This window comes from Trichosurus vulpecula, chromosome 4 (genome assembly GCF_011100635.1).
Source record: "Trichosurus vulpecula isolate mTriVul1 chromosome 4, mTriVul1.pri, whole genome shotgun sequence".
In the NCBI taxonomy this organism is placed as follows: Eukaryota; Metazoa; Chordata; class Mammalia; order Diprotodontia; family Phalangeridae; genus Trichosurus; species Trichosurus vulpecula.
In genome coordinates this window covers 205,947,687-205,972,080 of record NC_050576.1, presented here as the reverse complement: position 1 = coordinate 205,972,080, position 24,394 = coordinate 205,947,687, and the positions used below count along the sequence as shown (strand labels likewise).

General features: G+C 36.6%; 1 pseudogene; it reads left to right on the top strand.

Moving 5' to 3' along the window:
- LOC118847004 overlaps window positions 1-24,184 on the top strand; it is a 31,726-nt pseudogene extending 7,542 nt beyond the window's left edge.
- Window positions 24,185-24,394: the final 210 nt, after the last annotated feature.

The window sequence follows — 24,394 nt, the reverse complement described above, 5'->3', positions numbered from 1 at the left end:
GACAACCCATTATGGCAAACCCTTAATAAACTTTGTCTTTTCCCTTGGTTGAGTGTAATACAGGGAAAATTAGGAACCCCTGAGAAACCCCTAGCTACTGACAAGCACCCCCAGAAAGAATGGACTCAGATACCTTTGGCATTTAGCAAACCCCCTGGGACTCCATGACTCCACCAAGGAATGTCAATAGATAGGACCATCCCACTGAAGGATAACCTGGCAGACCCTTTCTAGCAGATATCCCTGGGGCTCTGTGACTCCACCAAGGAATGTAAATGAGATTGTCCCACTAGTACAATAACCTGACTGAATCTTTTGATCAGCCAGGACCTTTGTTCCTGTTTTCCTGCCCTGTACCCTCATATATCCTATATAAGCCAAGCCATCACCCCAACACAGGGCCATTGATTTGTGGTGCAGTACCCCAATGGCCACCGGCTAATAACTTATACTCTGTGGTGTGTCTCGCTCGCTTCTGGTACAACATGAGAGGGCTTGGGTGAATTCTTTCAGCAGGACATGGTGTGTTGGTATTTTGGGGTCTTGAGCACCCCTCAACCCCAAACCTTTTGAAGAGGAGAGGTTTAGGGAGGGTCTTGAGGAGGAGTCTAAGAGGATTTTGATGGGACTGGGGTGACTAGATGTCAGACTCCAGGAACAAAGAGAATGGGATTTTGATGGGATCAAGGGTAGGAAGCAGCTGGACAATACAGGTCTAAGGCTAGAGATTTGGGCCTAGAGATAATGAAAGGCTTATGGCCTCAGTCAAAGGTCAGATCAAATGGGAAGGTTCAAGGAGAGTTCAAGGGGGCTTCTACAGTCTAAACCCCATCAGAGACACTGAGTTTTATTTACTCTATTCTATGTTTTTTCTGGGAGCCTATTACTTTACTAATAATTTTACCTTCTGTTCTAAGAAATATATTCCTCTTTTCCTTTTTTTTCTCCTGAAATATAATTTTATTTGTAGTTTCTCTTTCTTTTCTTATTTTATTTCTCACAACTACCTCTGTAGTTCTTGTGTGTAAACCATTTTCCCTCAAGGCTCTACTTGCTGTTGTTTTAGAATTACTTTTTTTCTTGATTTACCTCTAGGATTTCTCTTAAACTACTATATTCTTTCATTATGTTTGGTGCTTTCTTACTCATACTTTAGTCTCAGTTCATGGTTCCTAATTTTGTGTTCAGGATAGTCTTCTTTGGTTCTTTTGGGAAAGTGGGGTAGACCTTGTCTATACTATATCATGGATGTCACTGCTGTTGGAATTCCCAATGTCGATGGAGGACCTGGAACTAAGCCCTCTTCCTGGTTTCTTTTTCAGTTTCGTAGATTTCTATTACAGATTCTGACCTCCATGAGTTTCTGTCTTCTTTTTTTTCCATGATCTGCTAATAGAAGTTTCTTCCATCTGTTGCTCTTGCCCTGACTGGGCCCTGACGAGGTTTAAACTGTGGGAACCCCCTGAATCTCCCCACTTGACCTGGCTTTTAGTGCCCAAATAGCCTAGCCTAGCCTTCCATTGTCTGGATTGCCTTTTGGCCAGTTCCCACCTTTGATCCTATCAAAATATCTATACCCAAGTCTGTTACCTTAGCCCTCTATTGTCTGTCATCTCTGGATAGCCTTCAGCTATTTCCCACCCTGGAGTCTGACATCTCCTTAGTCACACTGGTCGCCCCCAAACCCCTCAGACTACTTGACCAACCTAGATGCCTCCCACAACTATTCTGTATGTAAGTCTCAACTTGCCTCCATGAAAGCCCTCAGATTCAATCGAATCTGACCCACTTGTCAGACAAGCGTCACAATTGGTGATTTTTCTAAATTTGCCAATATGGCAAATCTTTAATAAGCTTTGCTTTCCTTTGGCTGGAAGAAGGCTTGAGTTGAATTCATTTGAGCAGGACCAGGTGTGTCAGTATTTTCGGGTCTCGAGAACCCCTAACCTCAACATATGCTTCCCTAAACCTCATCAGCCCCATAAGACTTCAAAGTGCACGATGGTTTCCAGTCACCTGTATAGTTCCCCTGGTGCTGGCATTCAGCTACTTAGCTGGTCCCACTTCTTACTGTGCTTTCCAATTCCATTCCTTGGTACAGTATATGATCAAGCCCTTTCTCCAAATACAGTGACCTATAGGGACTGGTTCTGTCACACAATTCTTTTCTGACTATCCAGGACCAGGACTTTAAGCTCACAATTGCTAAAATGTACACTATGTTCTTACCTACTTCTTGAGAATTCTGACTAACTTCAGGTCCATTTGTGGGAGCTTATGGTGGCTTTCTTTTTTAAAATTATTTTTATTTATTTCATCAAATATTTACCAATTATATTTTAAAAATTTAACAATCGTTTCCTTAAAAAAATTGAGTTCCAAATTCTCTCACTCTCACTTCTTCTCCTTCCTTGAGAAGGCAAACAATATGATTTTGATTATATATGTGAGATCATACAAAACATATTTCCTTGTTAGCTATGTTACAAAAGAAAGCACAAACAAACTTAAGTAATACAAATGAAGTTTTTTTTTTTGGAAAGAATGTTTCAATCCACATCAGGGCTCATCTGTTCTCTCTCTGAAGGTGAGTAGCATTTTCTATCTTTGTTTTTTTTGTTTTTTTTAAATTGTCTTAGGTCATTGTCTTGACCAGAGCAGCTAAATTTTTTACAATTAATCATCATTACAATGTTTGTTCTTACTGTGTATAATGGTCTCCTTGTTCTGCTGACTTCACTTTGCTTCAGTTCCTATAATTCTTCACAGTTATATTCTAAAACCATCCAGTTCACCAATTCTTATAGAATAATAGTATACTATCATAATCACACATCATGAATTCCTCAGTCATGCATCAATTGATGAACATCCTCTAAATTTCCAATTATTTGCGATCAGAAAAAGCGCTGTTAAAATATTTTGTACAAATACATCTTTTTTTTCCCCTTTTTCTTTGATCTCTTTGCAATATTGTACTACTAGCCTTGTAGTGGTATTTCTGGGTCAAATCTTATTCACAATTTTATAGCTCTTTGGGCATAGTTCCAAATTGTTCTCCAGAATGGTGATAGTAGCTCACAACTCCACCAATACTGTATTAGTGTCACAATATTTTCCATATACCCTCTAGCATTTGACATTTTCCTTTTCTTTCATATTAGCCAATCTGATAGCTATATGCTGTTATTTCAAAGTCGTTTAATTTGCATTTCTCTAATCAATAGTGATTTGGAGACTTTTTTTTTGTATAACTACTGATAGCTTTGATCTCTTCTTTTGTAGACTGTTCATATTTTTTGACCATTTGTCAACTGGAGAATGGTCCTTATTTTTTTTTAATAAAATTGGCTCAGTACCCTATATATTTGAGAAATGATGCTTTTATCAGAGAAACTTGCCGCAAAATTTTCCCCCAGTTTCCTGTTGTCCTTCTAATTTTGGCTGCATTAGTTTTATTTGTGCAAAAGCTTTTTTGACATCATGTAATGAAAATTGTCTATTTTCTTTCCTGCAATTACCTCAATCTCTTGTTTGGACATAAATTCTTCCCTGATCAATAGATCTATCAGGGGTATTTTTTCATGCTCCCTAATTTGCTTATTTCTAAATTATTTATCCAGTTTGACCTTATCTTGGTATACAGTGTGAACTGTTGGTCTAAGCCTATTATTGCTTGTTGTTGTTTAGTTATTTTTCAGTCTGACTTTTTGTGGTCCCATTTGAGGTTTTCTTGGCAATGATACTGGAGTGGTTTGCCATTTCCTTCTCCAGCTCATTTGACAGATGAGGAAACTGACGCAAACAAGGTTAAGATTTTTGCCCAGAGTCACATGGTTGGTAAGTGTCTGAGGATGGATTTGAACTCAGGTCTTTCTGCCTCCAGGCCTAACACTGTACCCACTACCTCTATTTTCTGCCAAACTGCTTTCGAATTTTCCCAGCAATTTCATTAAATAGTGAGGTTTTGTCCCCAAAGCTCAGATCTTGGGGATTATCACACACTAGATTACTATAGTAATTTACTACTTTGTCCGTAATGTACGTAATCTATTTCACTGATCCAACACTCCATTTTTTAGCCAGTACCAGATTGTTTTGATTATTACTACTTGTAATATACTTTGAAATCTAGAACTTTTAGACCACATTCCTTAATATTTTTTTCCCATTGATTTCCTTTGATATTTTTGTGACATCTTATGGAACAGAAGGAATAAGAAAACTAAAGGAAAATATTTCCATTTTACTTGCTTACGGGTTCTTTGAGATATTCACAATAGGTAGTGCTTACCCAATGCTCATGTCCATGAAGGAATCCTACAATTTCAATGTCTGGTTAGTTGGGTTAACCAGAGAATTGAGAACAACAGGGGAAATAGAAGTCAGTATGCTAAAATCATCTGTGAATGATATCATACTAAAAACGAATCCTCTTTGTAGAGTTAAGAAATTAAACAAAAGATAATTTTCTCAGGCTTTCACTAGCCTTTTCCTAATGTGAAGTAAATGAGTGTTGGGTCAGATATGGGCCAGCTGAGGATGAAGTCATAGGGGAGCAAGTGAAGATGGAGTTAAAGATTACGATTTGATTAGGATTTCTTAAGATAATATTTGATCTTATAAGAGGTTTAAAAGCTGAAAAATCCTTTTTCTTGAATCACAAGCTATATTTGCTCCCTGCTTCTACAGACTTCACAGGCAACCAGTGCTAAAAGGAACAGGGTTTGTTTTGGAATCTGATGGTTACATAAGACAGGCAAAATTGATGCCAGTTATAATAAGAGTCTGCAAAATGTTAGCAGTATAAAAGTATATTTGATCAATTATAAAGCTTATGGTGGTCCAAAGGACCTAATCATATTGGAGGTATGCTATGCCTGGGTTTTGAAAGGCAACTATCTCTGACCTCTATCAGTCAGGAAATTTGCATTTAATAGAGATACCCTGTTGCATTTGTGAAGGAATTAAACCCTAATGAAAAGAAATAAAAGAGCATGTGTCAGGGCTGGAATACAGACAATTTGGGGAAGGAAAAAAAGGATTATAGTAGCCATTAATATAAGACAAACAAGCTTATGCCCAAGCATGAATTCTTCAAAACTTTGAAACATGGAAAGTGGAAATTTGATAAGAGATCTCTGGGTGGTAAATGGTAAAGTTCATTTGGAATCTTGCTATTATAAGGCTTGGAATTTTGAACATTATTCACTCTCTCTTTGGGGTGAGGGAAGTTTAGATACACATTCCAAAAAAGAATACCAACCAGGATGGGCTGCTCATTTGGGGAGGGCAAGAGATAGCTGCTGAACAGACTGTATGCTCCATTAGTATCCTCGTAATGTCAAGAGAAAGTAAGGAAGGGCCTCTAAACACTGGATGACTCCCTTGTGGTGAAATATGGAAGGACACGGACCAGAGTCATATGGGATTTGCAGGTGAAGCTTTCATATCAGTGTGTTTTTTACTACATGGCACTATTTCCATAAATGACATATTCTACTTGATCCAAAGCTGAATTGATATGTCAGGGAATTTTAGTAATTTATCATGCTTCCACAATGAATCGGAAATATATGTATCACATAGATGCAAGAATTCTGATTGCCCATGATGTACACATCAAGCCACTCATTTTCCATTTGTTGTTCTTGTCCTGGCTCATGTTGACAACACCTGGTTGTTTATTCCTACGAAATTCGTCTAACATTTATAGAGCACTTAAAATCCTTAAAGATAAATTATTGGTTTATTATGTTTTTAATATTTACAAAGAGTATGTGATTATTATGACACATCTATGTGTATATGTATATATGTGTATGCATATGTGTATATATGCATATGTAAATGTATATGTATACGTGTATACATGTGTATATATGTATATGTTTGTGTGTGTATATATGTGTGTGTATATGTATATGTATGTATGTATATATATATATATATATATATATGCACATATAATTTTGATTTAAGGGGCCATCTCTTGATTAAATTCTTAGGCCTATTCACTGAATGGGCATTACCTCACTCAAAGTGGGAACCTGAAAAGACCTTAGCCTGAAAAGGCCAAGGTCTCCCAATGCATCCTGGGCCATCTCCAGTCCTCCTGGTGAATATGAGACCACTGGACCCAGATGGCTCTGGAGGAGAAAGGGAGGCTGGTGACCTTGCACAGCCCTCCCTCATTCAAATCAAAATCAACTTCAAGTCATGTCATCATATCCCTGATGTCATGGTCCTCTTAGAAAATGAAGGACAAACACAATCTAGGCAAGGAGAAAAATTGAGCAAATGTGCAATCTGAAACAGCATAAGGATTTAAACAGATGATAATCTGAACAATCAAGATTCACTCCAAACATTTTCTGTTCATTTATCTTAAATCCTATGGAGTAAATCTGTATCCATCCTCTCTGTTGTATCAAAGAGATATGAAAAGTAAGTTTTTAATAATCCCGAAGAATCAATTCTTCTTGGTTCTGAGTCTCTATTTGTGCCAGGCAGTGGAGGCTGACTCCAGAAAGAAATTCCTTTGTTATTTATTTTACCTTCAAATGGTTAAGAAAAAGAAAAAGTTAGTAAACAGCTTGCAAGAAAACTTCAGCCAAAATAATTTAAAGAAACAAAATATGCACTATTTCAGGTATACTTGGTAATTTTTTTAACTTTCAGGTTGTGTTCCAAACTAACCATGGATATTCTAAAGTAGCTAGGTGGTGCAGCTGATGGAACATCATACCTGGAGTCAGGAAGACAAGTTCAAAACTCACCTCAGACAAGCTGTATGACCACTGCCTCAATTTCTTCATATGTAAAAGGGGATAATAATAACACCTATACCTCTCAGTGTTGCTGTTAAGATAAAATGACTTAATAAGTACAAAATCCTTTCTAAAATGTAAAGTACAATATAAATACCAGTTATAATGGCAATTACTATTAATCTTACAAAACACACGGTACATTGTACTCTAGATAGTTTGTTCTATTTGTTCTTCATTAAAGGAAAGAAAATTGAATGAATAAATGAATGAATAGGCATTTATTAAGCACCAGTATATTAGGCATTATCATAAGGGATGGGGATACAAATATATAAATATTTCCTGCCCTCAAGGATCTTTATTTCTAATAAAGGAAGACAACATATATAGTGCACTGATGTCCAGTGAAGGAAGTTCTGGTCAGGAAAGTCACACAAAGAGTTGAGGTTTAGGCCAATGAATTGACCAGACTGTTGTGGGAGTAATGATGAAACTTTTGGATTTCCAAATTGATTTGAGAGGGGCGTGTGTGTTTCTGTGTGTTTGTGTGAGTGTGTACTGGCTAGGGCAGTGTGCTGAGAGGGTATGTCCAAAGTAGAGAGCTGGTTAACTGAAAATTATGTGAAACTGAAGAGAAGTTTGGTGTCTAGAGCAAGCAATAAAGATAATGGATTAAAAGTCATTTGCACAATTGGAGTCCCATTAAATATCTTCAATTTATCCAAATTTTATTAAGAGAAAGGATAAAACAATGAGATGTTTTAAGAATGCAACACAAAATCATCATTGACTAAATCTATCCAGTTAAAAAGTTCCATGATAGATTGATTATTCAACTGATGAGAGAAAAGAAAAAAAAAAGCATCTAGTTAAAAATTATATTAATTTTCTATTTAAACTGGGTGCTAATTGGGAATTTATCAGTTTGCTATTCAGTATTGTGCTATGTAGACATGACTTTCCAAAATTTGTTTTAATTAAATGTCACATTCCAAATTATAGGTATTTTTGTCTTTGCCATTTCTTTTGTTTGTTTGTTTTAGGTTACAGATTGATTTCTTCTTCAGTTTTCAAGTCCTTAAATTTCACTCCTGTGGTGTTAATGTGATCAAAGATCTTCCTTGCCCATTCAATAGTCCTCAGGTAGAAGTAGTTAAGGGAAGCTTGATTAGGAGAGGCTTGCTTGTAGGCATACCCACACTCTTTTGCTATTAGGTGCTACGCCCCAAGCCTATACCCATTTGTATGTGCTAAGCCCCAGGACTACATAGGATATATATACCCCATGGGCAGCCATGAAGAAGAAGAAGAGAACTGTGAGAGAGGATGGAGAACTGGAAGAGGCAGAGAGACAGAGAGAGAACTGGAAGGGTTTGGGGAACTTCAAGGGCTTTCAGAATGGGGGGAGGAGAGGACACAGGCAAGCAGACAGTTAGGATTCATGAGTGAGTGTTTACAGGAAGGCCCTAGCAGAGGGAAAGGTTACAGAGTGGCTTGACTCCTCACTGTGATACTGTCTTTTAATCTCCTTGATGTTACATTGAGGTGGACTTACTGGTTTTGGGATACAATTACTGCAATGTAGAATTGGGGTTATTGGTTTTGGGATCTCATCCTCTGGTATCTGAATAAATGTTTTACTTCTTCTGTCTTCTATACAGAGAGTCTCTTATACTTTGTGATTCTGAACTATACAGGCATATTCACAGTCACCATCGATATCATGAATCTTGCCTTACAGATAGAACTCCACAGGGAGAGACTGCACAACATTGCTAGACACAAAATATGTTACAGGAATAAATAATTGGCCTGAACAAGAGAAGTGTAAAAATATTAATAATTAATGATTTTACTAGTCTTCTTGCCTAGAGGCAATAGTATTTAATCTTCACTTGTAATACATGAAACTATATGAGGACATTCTGTCCGTGTGTATGTATGTATGTATGTGTGTGTGTGTGTGTGTATAGAGACAGAGAGAGAGAGAAAGAGAGAGAGAGAGAGAGATGTACATATGCAATGATATCAAATTATAAAATTGTGGATTTAGAAGGGCCTTTATGGATCTTCTAGTTATCTAGTCCAATCCATAGTCACAGGGCAGCATTAGTAAAAAAGGAAGAAGTTGCTAAGTTACGGCAAATCCAAGTAGTCCACAAAAATATAGAACTTTTCTCTTTTCATTACTCATCTTCACTGATTATTCTTGCTTATAACAAGAAATGAAACCTCACAGTTATCGATAATAAGCAGCTAAAGACAATTTGATTATTTTTACTGGAACTATGCTCTGCATCGGTTAAGGAAATGCCTTCATAGATCCTCAAAGTATGGAAGAATACAATTAAGGCAGTTCCCTCTTGGAAATTGTGAAAACAAAATCAACCAACTAAACAAAAAACCAATTCCATTGACCAAGTTACGTTCATATTTACCTGTAACTAGGATAAAAATCCTTTGGATCGCCATTAGCATATGATTATATGTATTTTGTTTGTTTCTGTTAGTCAAGAGGAGGGGAGAGAACAATTTAAAAAAAGTCTGTGATTTGGGCACTCAGAATTTGAATATTGTATACAGAATGTTGCCTAAATTACACCTTTCAAACATACAATACAGAATACATGAAAATTATGTAGAGCATCTGATAACTATTTTCTTAATCAAAAAAGATACTCTTGATCATCTGTTTGACTATAATTTACACAAGTTATAATTTCACATGATTTAATCATATAAAATTTTACTTCATTCCCTCTCTTGTGTCATTTGGTGTAAATGAGTTTTGGGTTGTTTTTAGCTCTTCTGCAACTCTTTAGAAAAAGGTCAAGCTGATCCACCTTAATTTCAACTACATTTTAGTGACTTTATAGTGGAAATCTTTGAATTTAAAGTTTAAGAAATTACTTGGAATCAAAGAATTGATATCCATAAATGAAGTCATTTACTGTTCTTTTCATCCTTTTAAAATTTTTTTTCTTGGATAATATTTTTTCCCCAAATTTCATGTGAAAGCAATTTTTAACTTTCATTTAAAAAAATTGAGCTACATATTCTCTCCTTCCCACCCTTTTCTCCTCCTCCCTCCCTAAGATGGTAAGCAATTTGGTTATGCAAGTTCAATTATTATACAAAACATATTTCCACACTGGTCATATTGTGAAAGAAAATGCAGACAAAAAAGCCCCACAAAATAAAGGGAAAATTATATGCTTTGATCAGCATTCAGATTCCAGCAGTTCTTTCTCTGGAGGCAGGTAGCATTTTCCATCAGGAGTCCTTTGAAAATTGTCTTGGATCATTGTATTGCTTAAAATAGCTGTCATTCACAGTTGATCATCATACAGTTACTATGTATGTTTTCCTGATTCTTCTTATTTCAATTTGCATTGGCTCATGTAAGTCTTTCCAGGTTTTTCTGAAATTATCTTGCTTGTCATTTATTTTTAGATAACAATAGTATTCCATTATAGTCATATACTACAACTTGGTCAGCTATTCCCCAATTGATGGATATCCCTTCAATTTCCAATTCTTTGGAAACACAAGAAAAGAGCTGCTATAAATATGTTGTACAAATAGGACACTTTGCCTTTTTCTCTTTATCCCTTTTATCAAATATATCTGCATTTAACAGAATCAAGTAAAAAGCAATGCAATGTAAGAGAAAGAACATATGGATAGAAGCCTTAGTTTCCACTCTCTGTGCTTTTATTTACTAATTTAAACAAATTACACATACCTCCATCCCTATAGTTGAGTAAATATTAGAAAAATTATTTTAAATATTCCTCCTAGTTCTGAAAAATCTGAGCTTGAAAGGGATCTGCTATAATCTTTGTCTTGATTATAAAAAATTTAAGTTTCATCTTGATACCTTGGAAATATAAGTAAATACTTATTTTCTTTCAAGCCAAGTACATAATATAATTTGTAGACATAAACAGAGTTCAAAAAGAAAATAAACCTCTAAACACAAAGTGAATATACCTGGAAGGCAGGATAATTGTTATTTAACTCTCCAGACCATTTCGTGCATCCTTAAATTATATATACGTATACGTGGATATACACACCCAAGTGTGTGTATGTGTGTATATGTATATGTGTATGTATATATATATATATGCATATATATATACATATATACATATGCATACATATTTGTATATCCAATATAATTTTTAAGCCATTTGAGGTTCATATGTATTTATCAAAAGCCATAAAATCATTAGAAGGGCAATCTTTTCCAAATGCCATTCAGAAAAGCGTGAGTTGTGTGGAAGAGGTAGGTTGCACTACTTTATCTTGTTCTACCACCAATCCTTTATAGCATTGATTTATAGATACAGCAAATAATATTTTCTAGGCATACTTCAAGGAAGAAAATCAACTTTGCTAATTTCCTCAAGAATATATAAATAAAAGTCATGTGATTTTTAAAAAGATACAGATCAGACAATATTAGGCCTAAAATGAATGAATGAAGCATTTATTAAGCACTTATATGATAGGTACAATATTAAGTACAAGAAATTCCAGAAAGCAAGATAGGCTTTTCCCTGACAGAAGTTATATTCTAATAAAGAAAGAAAACACATGTGGGAGACCTAGAATTAGAAGGCAATGGTGGTTGGATTGAGGATACATGTGTAACAGCAGAGTAAGCAGCATGACTGAGTTTTGGACAAGGTAAAGTGAAATTTCAATTTTCATATCCATGGGTCTCAGCGATAGGATTCTGAGTTCTTGTAGGAGGAACAGGAAAGCCAAAATGCAGAAGGTGTGAATTGGAGATTGTTTCTGGAAAGGAAACTTAGGCATCATCTAGTTCAAATCTTACATTTTATAAGTGAGGAAAATGAGGCTCAGAAAAGTTAAATAATTAGCCCAGAGCCTGAATAAATCATCTGAATATTGCAAACAAGGTTTGAAATTTGTACCCCATGGCAATTTTTTTTGTTTGAGAAACATAAGACATCCCCTTTTTTTTAAGTTAATGTATTTATTTTTAGTTTTCAATATTTACTTCCGTAAGTTTTAATTTTTCCCCCTCCCTCCCTTCACCCTCTACAAGATGGCCTGCAATCTGATACAGGTTCTACATATGTATTCCTTTTAAACATATTTCACATTAGTCATGTTATATAGAAGAATTATAGCGAATGGGAGAAACCATGAGAAAGAAAAAACAAAACAAAACAAAATAGCCAGCTTCGCTCTGCATTCAGACTCTATAGTTCTTTCTCTGGAGTTGGATGGCATTTTCCATCACAAGTCCTTTGTTTTTTTAGGTACTTGCATTACTGAGAAGGGTTAAGTCTATCAAAATCAGTCATCACACAATGTGGCAGTTACTATGTACAATATTCTCCTAGTCCTGCTCACTTAACTCAGCATCAGTTCATGTAACTCTTTCCAGGTTTTTCTAAAGTGTGCCTGCTCATCATTTCTTATAGCACAATAGTATTCCATTATATTCATACACCACAACTTAATTCAGCCATTCCCCAGTTGATGGGCATCACCTCAATTTCCAATTTTTGGCCACCACAAAGAGAGCTGCTATAAAAATTTTTGTACATGTGTGTCCTTTTCCCATTTTCATGATCTCTTTGGGATACAGCCCTGGAAGTTTATTGCTGAGTCAAAGGGTATTCACATTTTTATAGCCCTTTGGGCATAGTTCCAAATTCCTCTTCATAATGGTTGGATCCGCTATATCAGTAAGGCAATAATAACAGTGTAGATGATAATTGTCAAAAGTCTATGTGGTTCTGTATCACAAAGTATACAAGATGCTCCACAGAGAAGGTAGGAAAAGTAAACCATTTATGCAGACACCAGAGAACCATATCCCACAAGCCATTTACCCAATCTATCAGAGCAGTAAAACATTCAATACATAATATTACAACATGGAGCTTTGCAGTATTTTCTCCTTAATCTGATAATTCAGGAATTTGGCTACAATATTCCTCAGAATTTAAGTTTGGGATCTCTTTCAGGAGGTGATTGGTAGGTTATTTCTATGACTATTTTACCCTCTGCTTATAGGATATTGGGGCAGTTTTCCTTGGTGATTTTTTTGAAAGATGCTGTCCAGGCTCTTTTATTCATCATGGTTCTCAGGCAGACCAATAATTCTTAATCTCTCTTTCCTTGATCAATGTTCTAGGTCTATTGTTTTTCCAATGAGGTAGTTTACATTTTCTCCTAATTTTTCATTCTTTTGATTTTGCTTGACTGATTCTTGATGTCTCATATACGCATTAGCTTCCAGATGCCCAGTTCTAATTTTGAAGGAATTGTTTTCTTCAGCTAGCTTTTGTACCTCCTTTTCCATTTGGCCAATTGTACTTTTTAAGGAGTTGTTTTCTTCAGTGTCCTTTTTTTCCCATTTTGTCAATTGCATTTTAAAATTTTTCTTCTACTTCTCTTTGACTTTTAAAATCCTTCTTGAGCTCTTCCAAGAAGGCTTTTTGGCCTTGAGACCAGTTCATATTCCCCTTTGAGGTTTCAGATGTGGATATATTGACCATGTTCTTCTCTCCCGAATTTGTGTATTGATCTTCCCTGTCTCCAAGGTATTTCTCTATGGTCATTGAGTTGTTTTTTTTTTATTCTTCTGGCTCATGTTGTTTGCCTTTTTCTGGCTTTCAAATTTGATCTCTGCTTCTTCAGCTGAGGGGGCATTGTCTCAGACTTCTTGTGTTGGGGGCTAGGGGCCTGGTTACTGGTTTTCTGTGCTAGGGCCTCAGGTGCTGGCAGTTGGATGTTGTAGTGGTCTGGTAGTTTACCAGATGCTGAACTAGAGGTGTTATGTGCCTAGTGTTGGCACTTACCTGCTCCTTTACCCATGGGTTCAGGATCTCCCACTGATCCACTGAGGTGGGGGCTTGCTGCTGGCCTGCTGGGACACTTCCTGTCCTGCACTAGTCCCTGTCAACTACAGCAAGAGGGATATTTCCTGTTAATCTCCTAGCCTCCTGAGCTAGAGTGAAAAGACTGCCATGCCCCATCTTTCTGCTTGCTCTACTATTCCAGGATTTTTCTTGGGGCAACATTCTCTGGGTTTTTCAAAGTCGAGGGAAGGTGAGAGCATCTTGTCTCCTGGAAATTTAAATAGATGACTTTCAAACATTCAATCTATAGACTGATAGCCCCAGGAGTAACTGCTGCCACTGCCACAGGCCCCGGGCAGTACTGCATCTCTTTCTCACCCAGTTTCGACCCACCCCACTCTGGACTGAGAGGTCTGGGAGTCACCACTGCTGGCAGTGATTCTCTCATGGCATTTTAAAACTGTGTTCCTTGTGTTTTGCTGTGTAGGGGAGGGAGGTAAGCCTTCAGTGTAACTTCTGCAACTAGATTTATCCCAAAATAAATACTGATATATCACAGAAGGCAGAAGTTTCTACTACTGATTCATTCATTCATTCATTCATTCATCCATTCATTTATTCATTCATTCAACAGATTTATCATGTACAAAGTACTGTGCTGGGCATTTTGCATACAAAGACAACAACAACACCAAAAAGTAGAGTTCCTGCCCTCAGACAGCTGATATTCTACTGGAAGAGATTAGAAATTGTTGCACATTTTTTAAAAATACCTTTTTTAATAGTCCATCATTGTAATTATAACTGCATGTTGAACCCTAAGCATTTGTCTATCTTTCATATGAGTATATGTTTTTGCACCACTTTATATTTCCCTTTCTACCAGGCAAATACTACAATTAGGGATTTACAGGGTCAAGGAAAAATATATACATACATATGTATGTCCACATATATGTATATATATATATGTGTATATATATATATATATATATATTTCTATATACCCTTATATTATCATTCACAATAGTAGTATTATATAGGATATAATAATAGAACCACAATGACAGTACATGCCATATGTATATTATTATGTACTACTATTTTTCATGATAGTATGTGTCCTATAATGTGTTGTATTATATTATACATAGTAGATATATTATTTTATCTATCTACCTACAAATAATACTACCAATAGTAATTTTCAGGGTTGAGATGTGGTAGATTATTCAAAAGTAGGAATGTGGTCCTCTTGTGGAGTTGGGTCTTAGATACTTACTAGCTATGTAACCCTGGGCAAGTAACTTAACCTTGTTTGCCTCAGTTCCCTCATGTGTAAAATGATTTGAAGAAGAAAATGGCAAACTACTCCAATATCTTTGACAAGAAATCCTAAAATGAGGTTACAGAGAGTCAGATATGATTGGAAAATAACTAAACACACACATGCAAGAATGTAGCTTCTGAATACCAGTTAAATCTGCGGAAGTATCTTCTTTATTTCTCTTGTGTAGCAAATCAAATATGAAAAAAGAAGCCATTGATCCATGACATTTCCAAAGAATATTTCTAATATGATTAGTTTTTGTCATCCTTACTTTTGCATTTTAATCTCTTGCTTTTGAATTTGTTAAAAGAAATCAAAAGAGATAATAGGAAATAAAATCAATGAACTGCTGCAGGATCATATTCTTTTGTGTATGGGTCAAAATGAGACTTTCCTGAATGATATGCTATCCCTTAAATGGGTCCATGATGGTCATACAGCATTGGGTATCTCTAGATGAATTCACTGGGAAAACTGGAGCCATACAACTGTATCAATCTTCCACTACCAGGCCTGATACAGTGAATACAAATTCAAAAAAGATGAAAAGGGGGGATTGTATATGTGTCTTTTCTTTCTTTCCTTTGGATTCTTTCTTTTGTGTACATGGAAGTTCTTTTTCTTCATTTTTTTTTCCTTTTTTTTTTTGTTTGTTTGTATGCCCTGTATTAAGTCGTTAAGCCTCTTGGTGACACGATAAACTCCCAAGATGCAAAAGAGAGAATTGTCAGTAACCAAAAAAAAAAAATCATTTGATTATATCAGTAGATACAGAAAAAGAAAAAAACAACATTTGCTGAACTCAGACCTAGCAGGCATTTTCTTGGTACAAAACAAGTTACCTCTACCTTGTTTTTACATAGCAACAATAAGAGAGTGAATGGCCAATGACTTTCATTCTCTGTTTTAGATCTTCGTGCTTTAAATATCAGCACCATATTTGTAACATAGAAGGGATTTAATAGGATTCCTTCTTTTCCTATGTTTTTCAAATAGTTCATATAGTTTATATAGTACTGGAATTAAATGTTTCTTAAACGTTTGCTAGAATTCACTTCTGAATCCAGCTGGTCCTCGGGTTTTTTCTTAGGCAGATCATTGATGGAGTGTTCAAGGTCTTTTTCTTTTTCTTTTTTTTTTTTCATTTATGTACCCTTTATTGATCATTATGAGAGTATAAATCCCCTGGATATCAGAACTTATTATTTTTGCTCATCATTGTCATTTCTGTTCAACCTATTGGAGCACTGGGATCTCCTCTCAAGGTTTTGGCCTTGTGGTCGACCTTTTGTTATCCTGGGGATCGTGTCGCTAAAATGGATGACCCATAGTCCATTGCTTTTGTCTACATGATCAAGTCGGGGACTTGTCTTAAGAGAATCAGTCTTCAGTATATTGGATGCTCCTAACCAGGTTTAGATTCTTCATTTGCCATGTGATCATATGACAACATTCTTCACATTGTCTATTCCATTGGTTGATTTTGCATCATCAATATACCTGCATACTTACCACTACAAAATTCCAACTTCCACAGTTTTGACTGTACAGAGAAAGTAGTAATAATCATAAAGTGACTCTGTGAGAGTATGTTTTTATTGTTAAGTCATTTTTCAGTTGTGTCCAACTCTTCCTGACCCCATTTGGGGTTTTCTTGACAAAAATACTGGTGTGGTTTTTTCTTCTCCAGCTCATTTAACAGGTGAGGAACCGAGGCAAATAGGGATAAGTTACTTGGCCAGAGTCACACAACTAGTAGTGTCTGAGATTGGATTTGAATTTACAAAGATGGGTCTTTCTGACTCCAGGCCCAGCACTCTATCCATTGTGCTACCTAACTGCACCCGTGAAGGTATAGCTGATAATGTAATAGCTGATAGCATCCTTTTCAGTAGTTCATTCTCCAATACTGAAAATGTAAGACAGTGCTTCCTCCAAATTTATGGGAACAGAAGCCATTCTCATCAACAAGCTCCAATCACCTTTTTTTTTAATTTAAATTTATTTATTTAACATATTTGGTTTTCAGCATTGATTTTCACAAGTTTGAATTACAAATTTTCTCCCCATTTCTACCCTCCACCCCACTCCAAGATGGCTTATATTCTAGTTGCCCTGTTCCCCAGTCAGCCCTCCCCTCTATCACCCCCCTCCCCTCTCATCCCCTTTTCCCTTCCTTTCTTGTACGGCAAGATAAATTTCTACGCCCCATTGCCTGTGTATCTTATTTTTTAGTTGCATGCAAAAACTTTTTTTGTTTTTGAACATCTGATTTTAAAACTTTGAGTTCCAAATTCTCTCCCCTCTTCCCTTCCCACCCACCCTCCCTAAGAAGTCGAGCAATTCAACCTAGGCCATACATGTATCATTATGTATAACCCTTCCACAATACTCATGTTGTGAAAGGCTAACTACATTTTGCTCCTTCCCAACCCATCCCGCTTTATTGAATTTTCTCCCTTGACCCTGTCCCCTTTCTAAAGTGTTTGTTTTGATTACCTCCACCCCCATCTGCCCTCCCCTCCATCATCCCCCCCTTTTATTTTTTTTTTATCTTCCTCCCTCTTCTTTCCTGTGGGGTAAGATGCCCAACTGAGTATGTATGGTATTCCCCCTCAGGCCAAATCTGATGAGAGCAAGGTTCACTCATTCCCCCCTCACCTGCCCTCTCCCCTCCTCCCACAGAACTGCTTCCTCTTGCCACCTTTATGTGAGATAATCCACCCCATTCTGTCTCTCCTTATCTTCCTCTCTCAGTATGTTGCTCTCTCATCCCTTAATTTCATTTAATTTCTTTTAGATATCTTCCCTTCATCTTCAACTCACCCTGTGTCTGCTCTCTCTCTTTTACATATTATATATATATATAAACACACACATATATATATATATATACATTCACATTCACTTATATATATATATATATGTATATGCATATTCCCTTCAACTACCCTAATACTGAGGTCTCATGAATCATACACATCATCTTTCCATGTAGGAATGTAAACAAAACAGTTCAACTTGAGTAAGTCCCTTGCAATTTCCGTTTCTTGATTACCTTTTCATGCTTCTCTTGATTCTTGTGTTTGAAAGTCAAATTTTCTATTCAGTTCTGGTCTTTTCACTGAGAAAGCTTGAAAGTCCTCTATTTTATTGAAAATCCATATTTTGCCTTGGAACATGATACTCAGTTTTGCTGGGTAGGTGATTCGAGGTTTTAATCCTAGCTCCATTGACCTCCAGAATATCACATTCCAAGCCCTTCGATCTCTTAATGTAGAAGCTGCCAGATCTTGGCTTATTCTGATTGGGTTTCCACAATACTCAAATTGTTTCTTTCTGGCTGCTTGCAGTATTTGCTCCTTGATCTGGGAGCTCTGGAATTTGGCAACAATATTCCTAGGAGATTTCTTTTTGGGATCTATTTGAGGAGGCGATCGATGGATTCTTTCAATTTCTATTTTGCCCTGTGGCTCTAGAATATCAGGGCAGTTCTCCTTGATAATTTCTTGAAAGATGGTATCTAGGCTCTTTTTTTATCATGGCTTTCAGGTAGTCCAATAATTTTTAAATTATCTCTCCTGGATCTATTTTCCAGGTCAGTGGTTTTTCCAATAAGATATTTCACATTGTCTTCCATTTTTTCATTCCTTTGGTTCTGTTTGATAATATCCTGATTTCTCATAAAGTCACTAGCTTCCACTTGCTCCAATCTAATTTTTAAAGTAGTATTTTCTTCAGTGGTGTTTTGGACCTCCTTTTCCATTTGGCTAATTCTGCCTTTCAAGGCATTCTTCTCCTCATTGGCTTCTTGGAGCTCTTTTGCCATTTGAGTTAGTCTGTTTTTTAAGGTGTTGTTTTCTTCAGTGTATTTTTCAGTATTTTTTTGGGTCTCCTTTAGCAAGTCATTGACTTGTTTTTCATGGTTTTCTCGCATCCTTCTCATTTCTCTTCCCAATTTTTCCTCTACTTCTCTAACTTGCTTTTCCAAATCCTTTTTGAGTTCTTCTATGGCCTGGGGCCAGTTCATGGTTTCCTTGGAGGCTTTTGTTGTAGGCTCTATGACTTTGTTGTCTTCTTTAGGCTGTATGATTTGGTCTTCTTTGTCACCAAAGAAAGAATGCAAAGTCTGAGACTGAATCTGGGTGTGTTTTCGCTGCCTGGCCATATTCCCAACCAACTAACTTGACCCTTGAGTTTTTCAGTGGGGTATGACTGCTTGTAGACGAACGAGTTCTATGTTCCACGTTTGGGGGGGAGGTGCCAGCTCTGTCAGACCCGCACTACTCCTTCCCCAAGAACCCCCAGTCCAGACTGGGCTTAGATCTTCAGCAGGCTGTTGCACTCCTGCTCTGATCCGCCACTTAATTCCTCCCACCAGGTGGGCCTGGAGCTGGAAGTAACAACAGCTATAGCTGCCCCACCTCCGCTGCCCCCGGGGCTGGAAGCTGAACCAGGAACTCCTTCCACTCCTGCAGCTTTTCCCACTAACCTTCTCTGCAGTCTTTGGTGTTTGTGGGTCGAGGGGTCTTGTAACTGCTGCAGCTCACATATTCAGGGCGCTAGGGCCCCCTCTGCCCGGCTTCTGGTCTGGATGGTCCATGCCGCTCAGGCTAGGCTCTGCTCCACTTCGTTCCCAGCTACCAGCTCCGTGTGGAAGAGACCCCACCCAGAGACCATCCAGGCTGTCCTGGGCTGGAGCCCTGCTTCCCTCTGCTGTTCTGTGGGTTCTGCCGCTCTAGAATTGGTTCAGAGCCATTTTTTATATGTTTTTGGAGGGACTCGGGTACGGAGCTCACTCTAGTCCCTGCTTACCAGCCGCCATCTTGGCTCCGCCACCCTTCATTTTTTTTCTAATCTCTACCTCCCCCTGCTCCTTTCCCCATGTTAATTATGGCTTTGAGCATTCTTGGCTTTCCTGTACTTTGTCCCCTTGAAAATGATGCCTCAAAGCAGGGATAGTCTGTTATATAGTGGAATTGGCTAACTTTGCATACCTTCTGTTCAAAAGATTATTCTATGACTTTAAAGTGTCAAAGTCTCTTAAATGATTTCAGTTTCAAGGAAAGGAAATTAAAAAAAAAAGTAAACGAAACTACACTCAGGAGAGATTCTTAGTGCCAGCAAAAGAAGACAGAGGAATAAAAAGCTATTTTAAAATCTCTGAGCTGATAAGCCAATTAAGTATTAATACAGGTTGTAGGTATTCAGCTGAAGAGAATGGGTGACTTACTCTATTTCACCTCCACTTTTTAGTGAGTGTAGCATTCTTTCCCAACTCCTCCCTTCATGTATGATTTTCTTGGATCTTCCCTTTACTTCACTCCATGGGTATTGGTTGTGTGGAGAGTGATTTCCTTAAACCTCCCCAAAGAAATGATACAACTATAGCAGTATATTAATTTATTCTCCTCCTTTTACTGCAATAAGAAAGTGCTGATCACTAAAAATGCTATTGGACCTATAGGTCTTTTCCCTCTGATCTTTACCATAATGGTGTATATGCCTTATTGTAGAACTCCTTGATGAAAACGTGATGTAGAGTATGTACCCTTGGGAACAGTTACAATTGCTTTTCAAAATAGTCGGACCAATTCATAATTTTACCACTAATGCATTAGTGTGCCTGATTTCCCACAGGCCCTCCAACAGTGATCTTTTTTTTTTTTAATTTTAGATCATCTTTGCCAATCTGATTGTGATGAAGTAGAGCCTCGGAGTTGTTTTAATTTTCATTTCCCTTGTTAATAGTAACAATTCACATTATTTTTGATATGGGTGATTATAGATTTCATTATTTTTTATGAGAGTTGGCCGTCAATATCTTTTGGCCAATCTTTGGGGGGGAACTATCTATTGTTATCATATGTGTGGTGTTCAAATGAGTTAGTGCAACTTAAAGCTTAAAAAACTGCACTAAAACTTATGTGACACAATCTATCTTTATCAAGTACCTATGTATCTAGGGTAAAATAATTTTATTATAGAGATTTGCAGCAGTTTTTCCACACAGTTAATCATTTCCTTTTTAATTTTAACTTCATTGATTTTAGTAGTACAATAGATTTTCAATTTTGTGCAATTAAAGTAATCTTCCCCCCTTCCCCATCCTTCAATCCCCCTGTTATGAAACATTTTATCCCTTGATTGGTCAATAACTTTTCTACATGTATTTGCCAAAGATATCTCCTGATCTGCTTTTAAAATTTGTTTATGACTTTTTTATATCTAGGTCATGTGTCCATTTGAATCTTAGTATCACATATGATACAAGATGTTGTTTTATCTAAGCCCAATTTCTGCCAGGTTGCTATCCAGCTTTCCCAGAAGTTTTTGATAAATAGTGCCAGAAGTTGTGGACCTTGACTTTATCAAAAATTTTTGATTGAGTTCTGGATTCTGTGTACTTAATCTGTTTCCCTGATCTACTAATCTACTTCTTCCTTCCTTCCTTCCCTCCTTTCTCTTTCTCTCTCTCTCTCTCTCTCTCTCTTTCTTTTTTAACAAGGGACAAATCATTTTGATGGTTAGAGATTGTTGACATCTCATATTTGTATGCCTCCCTCCTTTCCATTTTATTCATCATTTCCTTTGCGATTCTTGACTTTTATTCCTCCAGATGGCTTTGTATCATTTTTTCTAGTTGTGTAAAGTTGGTAGTATGATTAATATATCATTGAATATGGAGATTAATTCAGATAGTATTGTCTTTTGTATTATATCGTCATTCTCCACAATTAGCAATTAGTTCTGCCGATCATTTAAGTGTGTCTTTCTTTTTTAACTAGTTTTTCTAGTTGTATTCATATAATTCCTTCATTTGTCTTTGCAGGTCAATACAAATATTTTATACATTTTATAGTTCCTTTACATAGAATTTCTTTTTCTATCTTTTGCTGCAGTTTTTTGTCATAATATATAGAAAGGCTGATTATTTGTTTAGATTTATTATGTATCCTGATATTTTGTGAAAATTATTTTATTAATTTTTAGTTGAATCTCTAGAGTTCTCTAAGTAAAAAAAAAATTTATCTGTAAAAAGGGAATGATTATTGTGTTCCTCATTTGCTTATGTATATTCATTCAATTTCTTTTTCCTGTTTAACTGTATAGCTAGCATTTTTAGAAATACATACAACAATAGCTATGGAAAAATAGGCAATCATGCTTTATTTCAATCTTGTTAGAAAACTACCAAGTGTTTCTTCATAAAAATGTTTTCTTCTGGTTTTATATATACCATTAAGAATATTACATTAAATCAGTTTATTTCCTTTTAACCAATAATGTTGTATTTTAGTTGTATTTTACGTATATGTATATGTATATTATGTTATATTTTAGTCATGCAAATTTTAGCAAATTCTTCTTAAACTGTCCTGGATGCAAATGAAGAATTTAAGTATTTTTATATAATCATGTTATTTATTGTTATATTTATTAATATATGTTTGTAATGTTCTTATGTCTATGTTCTTAGTATGAGTACAAACCAGTCATCTCTTTAATGTGTCAATATAACATTTTTGATAACATTCCATTCAATATTTTTCACCAATATTCACTATATATGTGTGAATATATATATATATATATGTGTGTGTGTGTGTGTGTGTGTGTGTGTGTGTGTGTGTGTGTGTAGGTATGTATGTATTTGCTTTATTTCTTCCTTGTTTTGGTATCAAGCCCTCATCTATTCCCTTAAAGGAATTGAGTAATTTCCCCTATTTTCCTAATTTTGCAAAATGCTTGTGAATATTAGAAATTTTAGTGTTAAAATTCACTTTTACACACATCAGATACTTTAAAATTTTTTCTGTAGTTTATCTGTGATCTATTCATTTTTTCCTCTGTATTATTTCAATTGTCTACTGCTTTTTTTCTGTTAATCTGTATATTTTGTTTTCACAAAACAATTGGTAATTTTATTTGTTTGTGTTTTAGTACATAAGTAGACAAAATCATTTAAAGTTAATTCCTTTCAGCTGGTCCCTAAGATGGTGTATTAGGAGAGCAGAGTTTATAATCTCAAAGAGGATCATATACATGTCTGAAAGGTTCGGAACTGCCGGATATAAGAAACTCTCGAAGTAGAAGGCAGAAGAATCAAAATATATATTTAGGCTCCACAGTAACCAGCCCATGAACCAGCAACCCCATTTTGATATATTGATCAAAAGCTTCCAGGCCCAATAAGTATGCCTTGAAAGAGTAACCAGGAGGCTACAGGGAAGCATGATTGCGTAAAGCAAAATCATGCTTCCCCCTCTGTGGTAAAAAGATTACCCACTGGCCCGAAGTCCTTGTTCAGCTTCCTCCCGTAGGTCAGCTCTGCCACTGGCAGCTCCTACTTCGGCTGTGGCAGCTCCTGGCTCCAACGGAAGCTGTTTTTAACTATCTGGCTTCTGCGGGGGTGTAAGGTACACCGGGGAAAGCACAGGTTCTTTCAATCTGCTTAAGCAAGGTGAAGGGGTTGACCGGGAAAGCACAGGTTCCTTCCATCAGCTTAAGCAAGGTGAAGGGGTTGACCAGGAAAGCACAGGTTCTTTCCATCAGCTTAAGCAAGGGAAGCAAGGTGAAGGGACAAGCTTACTCCAGTCCAACATACAAACAGCATTCAGTTCAGGGGAAAAAGCCAAACTAGTCAAGGCCACTTGTTGACTAAGTGTTAAGGAGCCCATTTTTGGTTGCCAACACAGATGGCAACTACCTACAGGACTAAATGTCAACGTGAAGAAGTTTGACCACTTATAGCTCAGAGTACAGGAGCTTGAGCATATGGCTAAAGAACAGGATGAAGAGTCCGCAAAACAAGCTTTGTTCCAGAGAGCTGAGAATCACAAAAAGCAATCAGACTGCATGAAGGAAAGCAAATTTTACTGTAAAATTTCAATCAGTACTTCAGAAAAAGTGGAACTTCTTCAAGGAGACCCTGGCACATTGTTCTAGCAGTAATACAGAAAGCTTTTTGGGTGTTAGCAGAATGATTTCCCAGCAGGTTTGCCAGGAAGTCATGCAAATTTTAGCAAATTCTTCTTAAACTGTCCTGGATGCAAATGAAGAAATTTAAATCTATATCAGGAGCTATGCAGTTGGGATAAAAGTTCATCACAAAATATAACCACAGAGAACTGACAGACAAGCTGCTTATTTCTCTTGCTCTTTCTATCTTTCTGGCTACTATGTTTTATATTCTAAAAAAGAAGCTTTTTCCATCTTTGTGGGATTTATAGGACCATCTATTCTTTTGACAACCAGTACTGAATCCTCTGTTCCACTGAGTTCAACCATTGCTGCCAGCTCCGACTGCAGGGATGTCAGGTTTGTTTATTCAAATTGTTCAGTGTCTCATATGGAAATGCCTTAGATTTTGCCAGCATTCTTTGATAAGGGGTGGAGAGAAGATTTGAAAGGAAATGTTGGTTTGGGAAGCTTACAAAGAC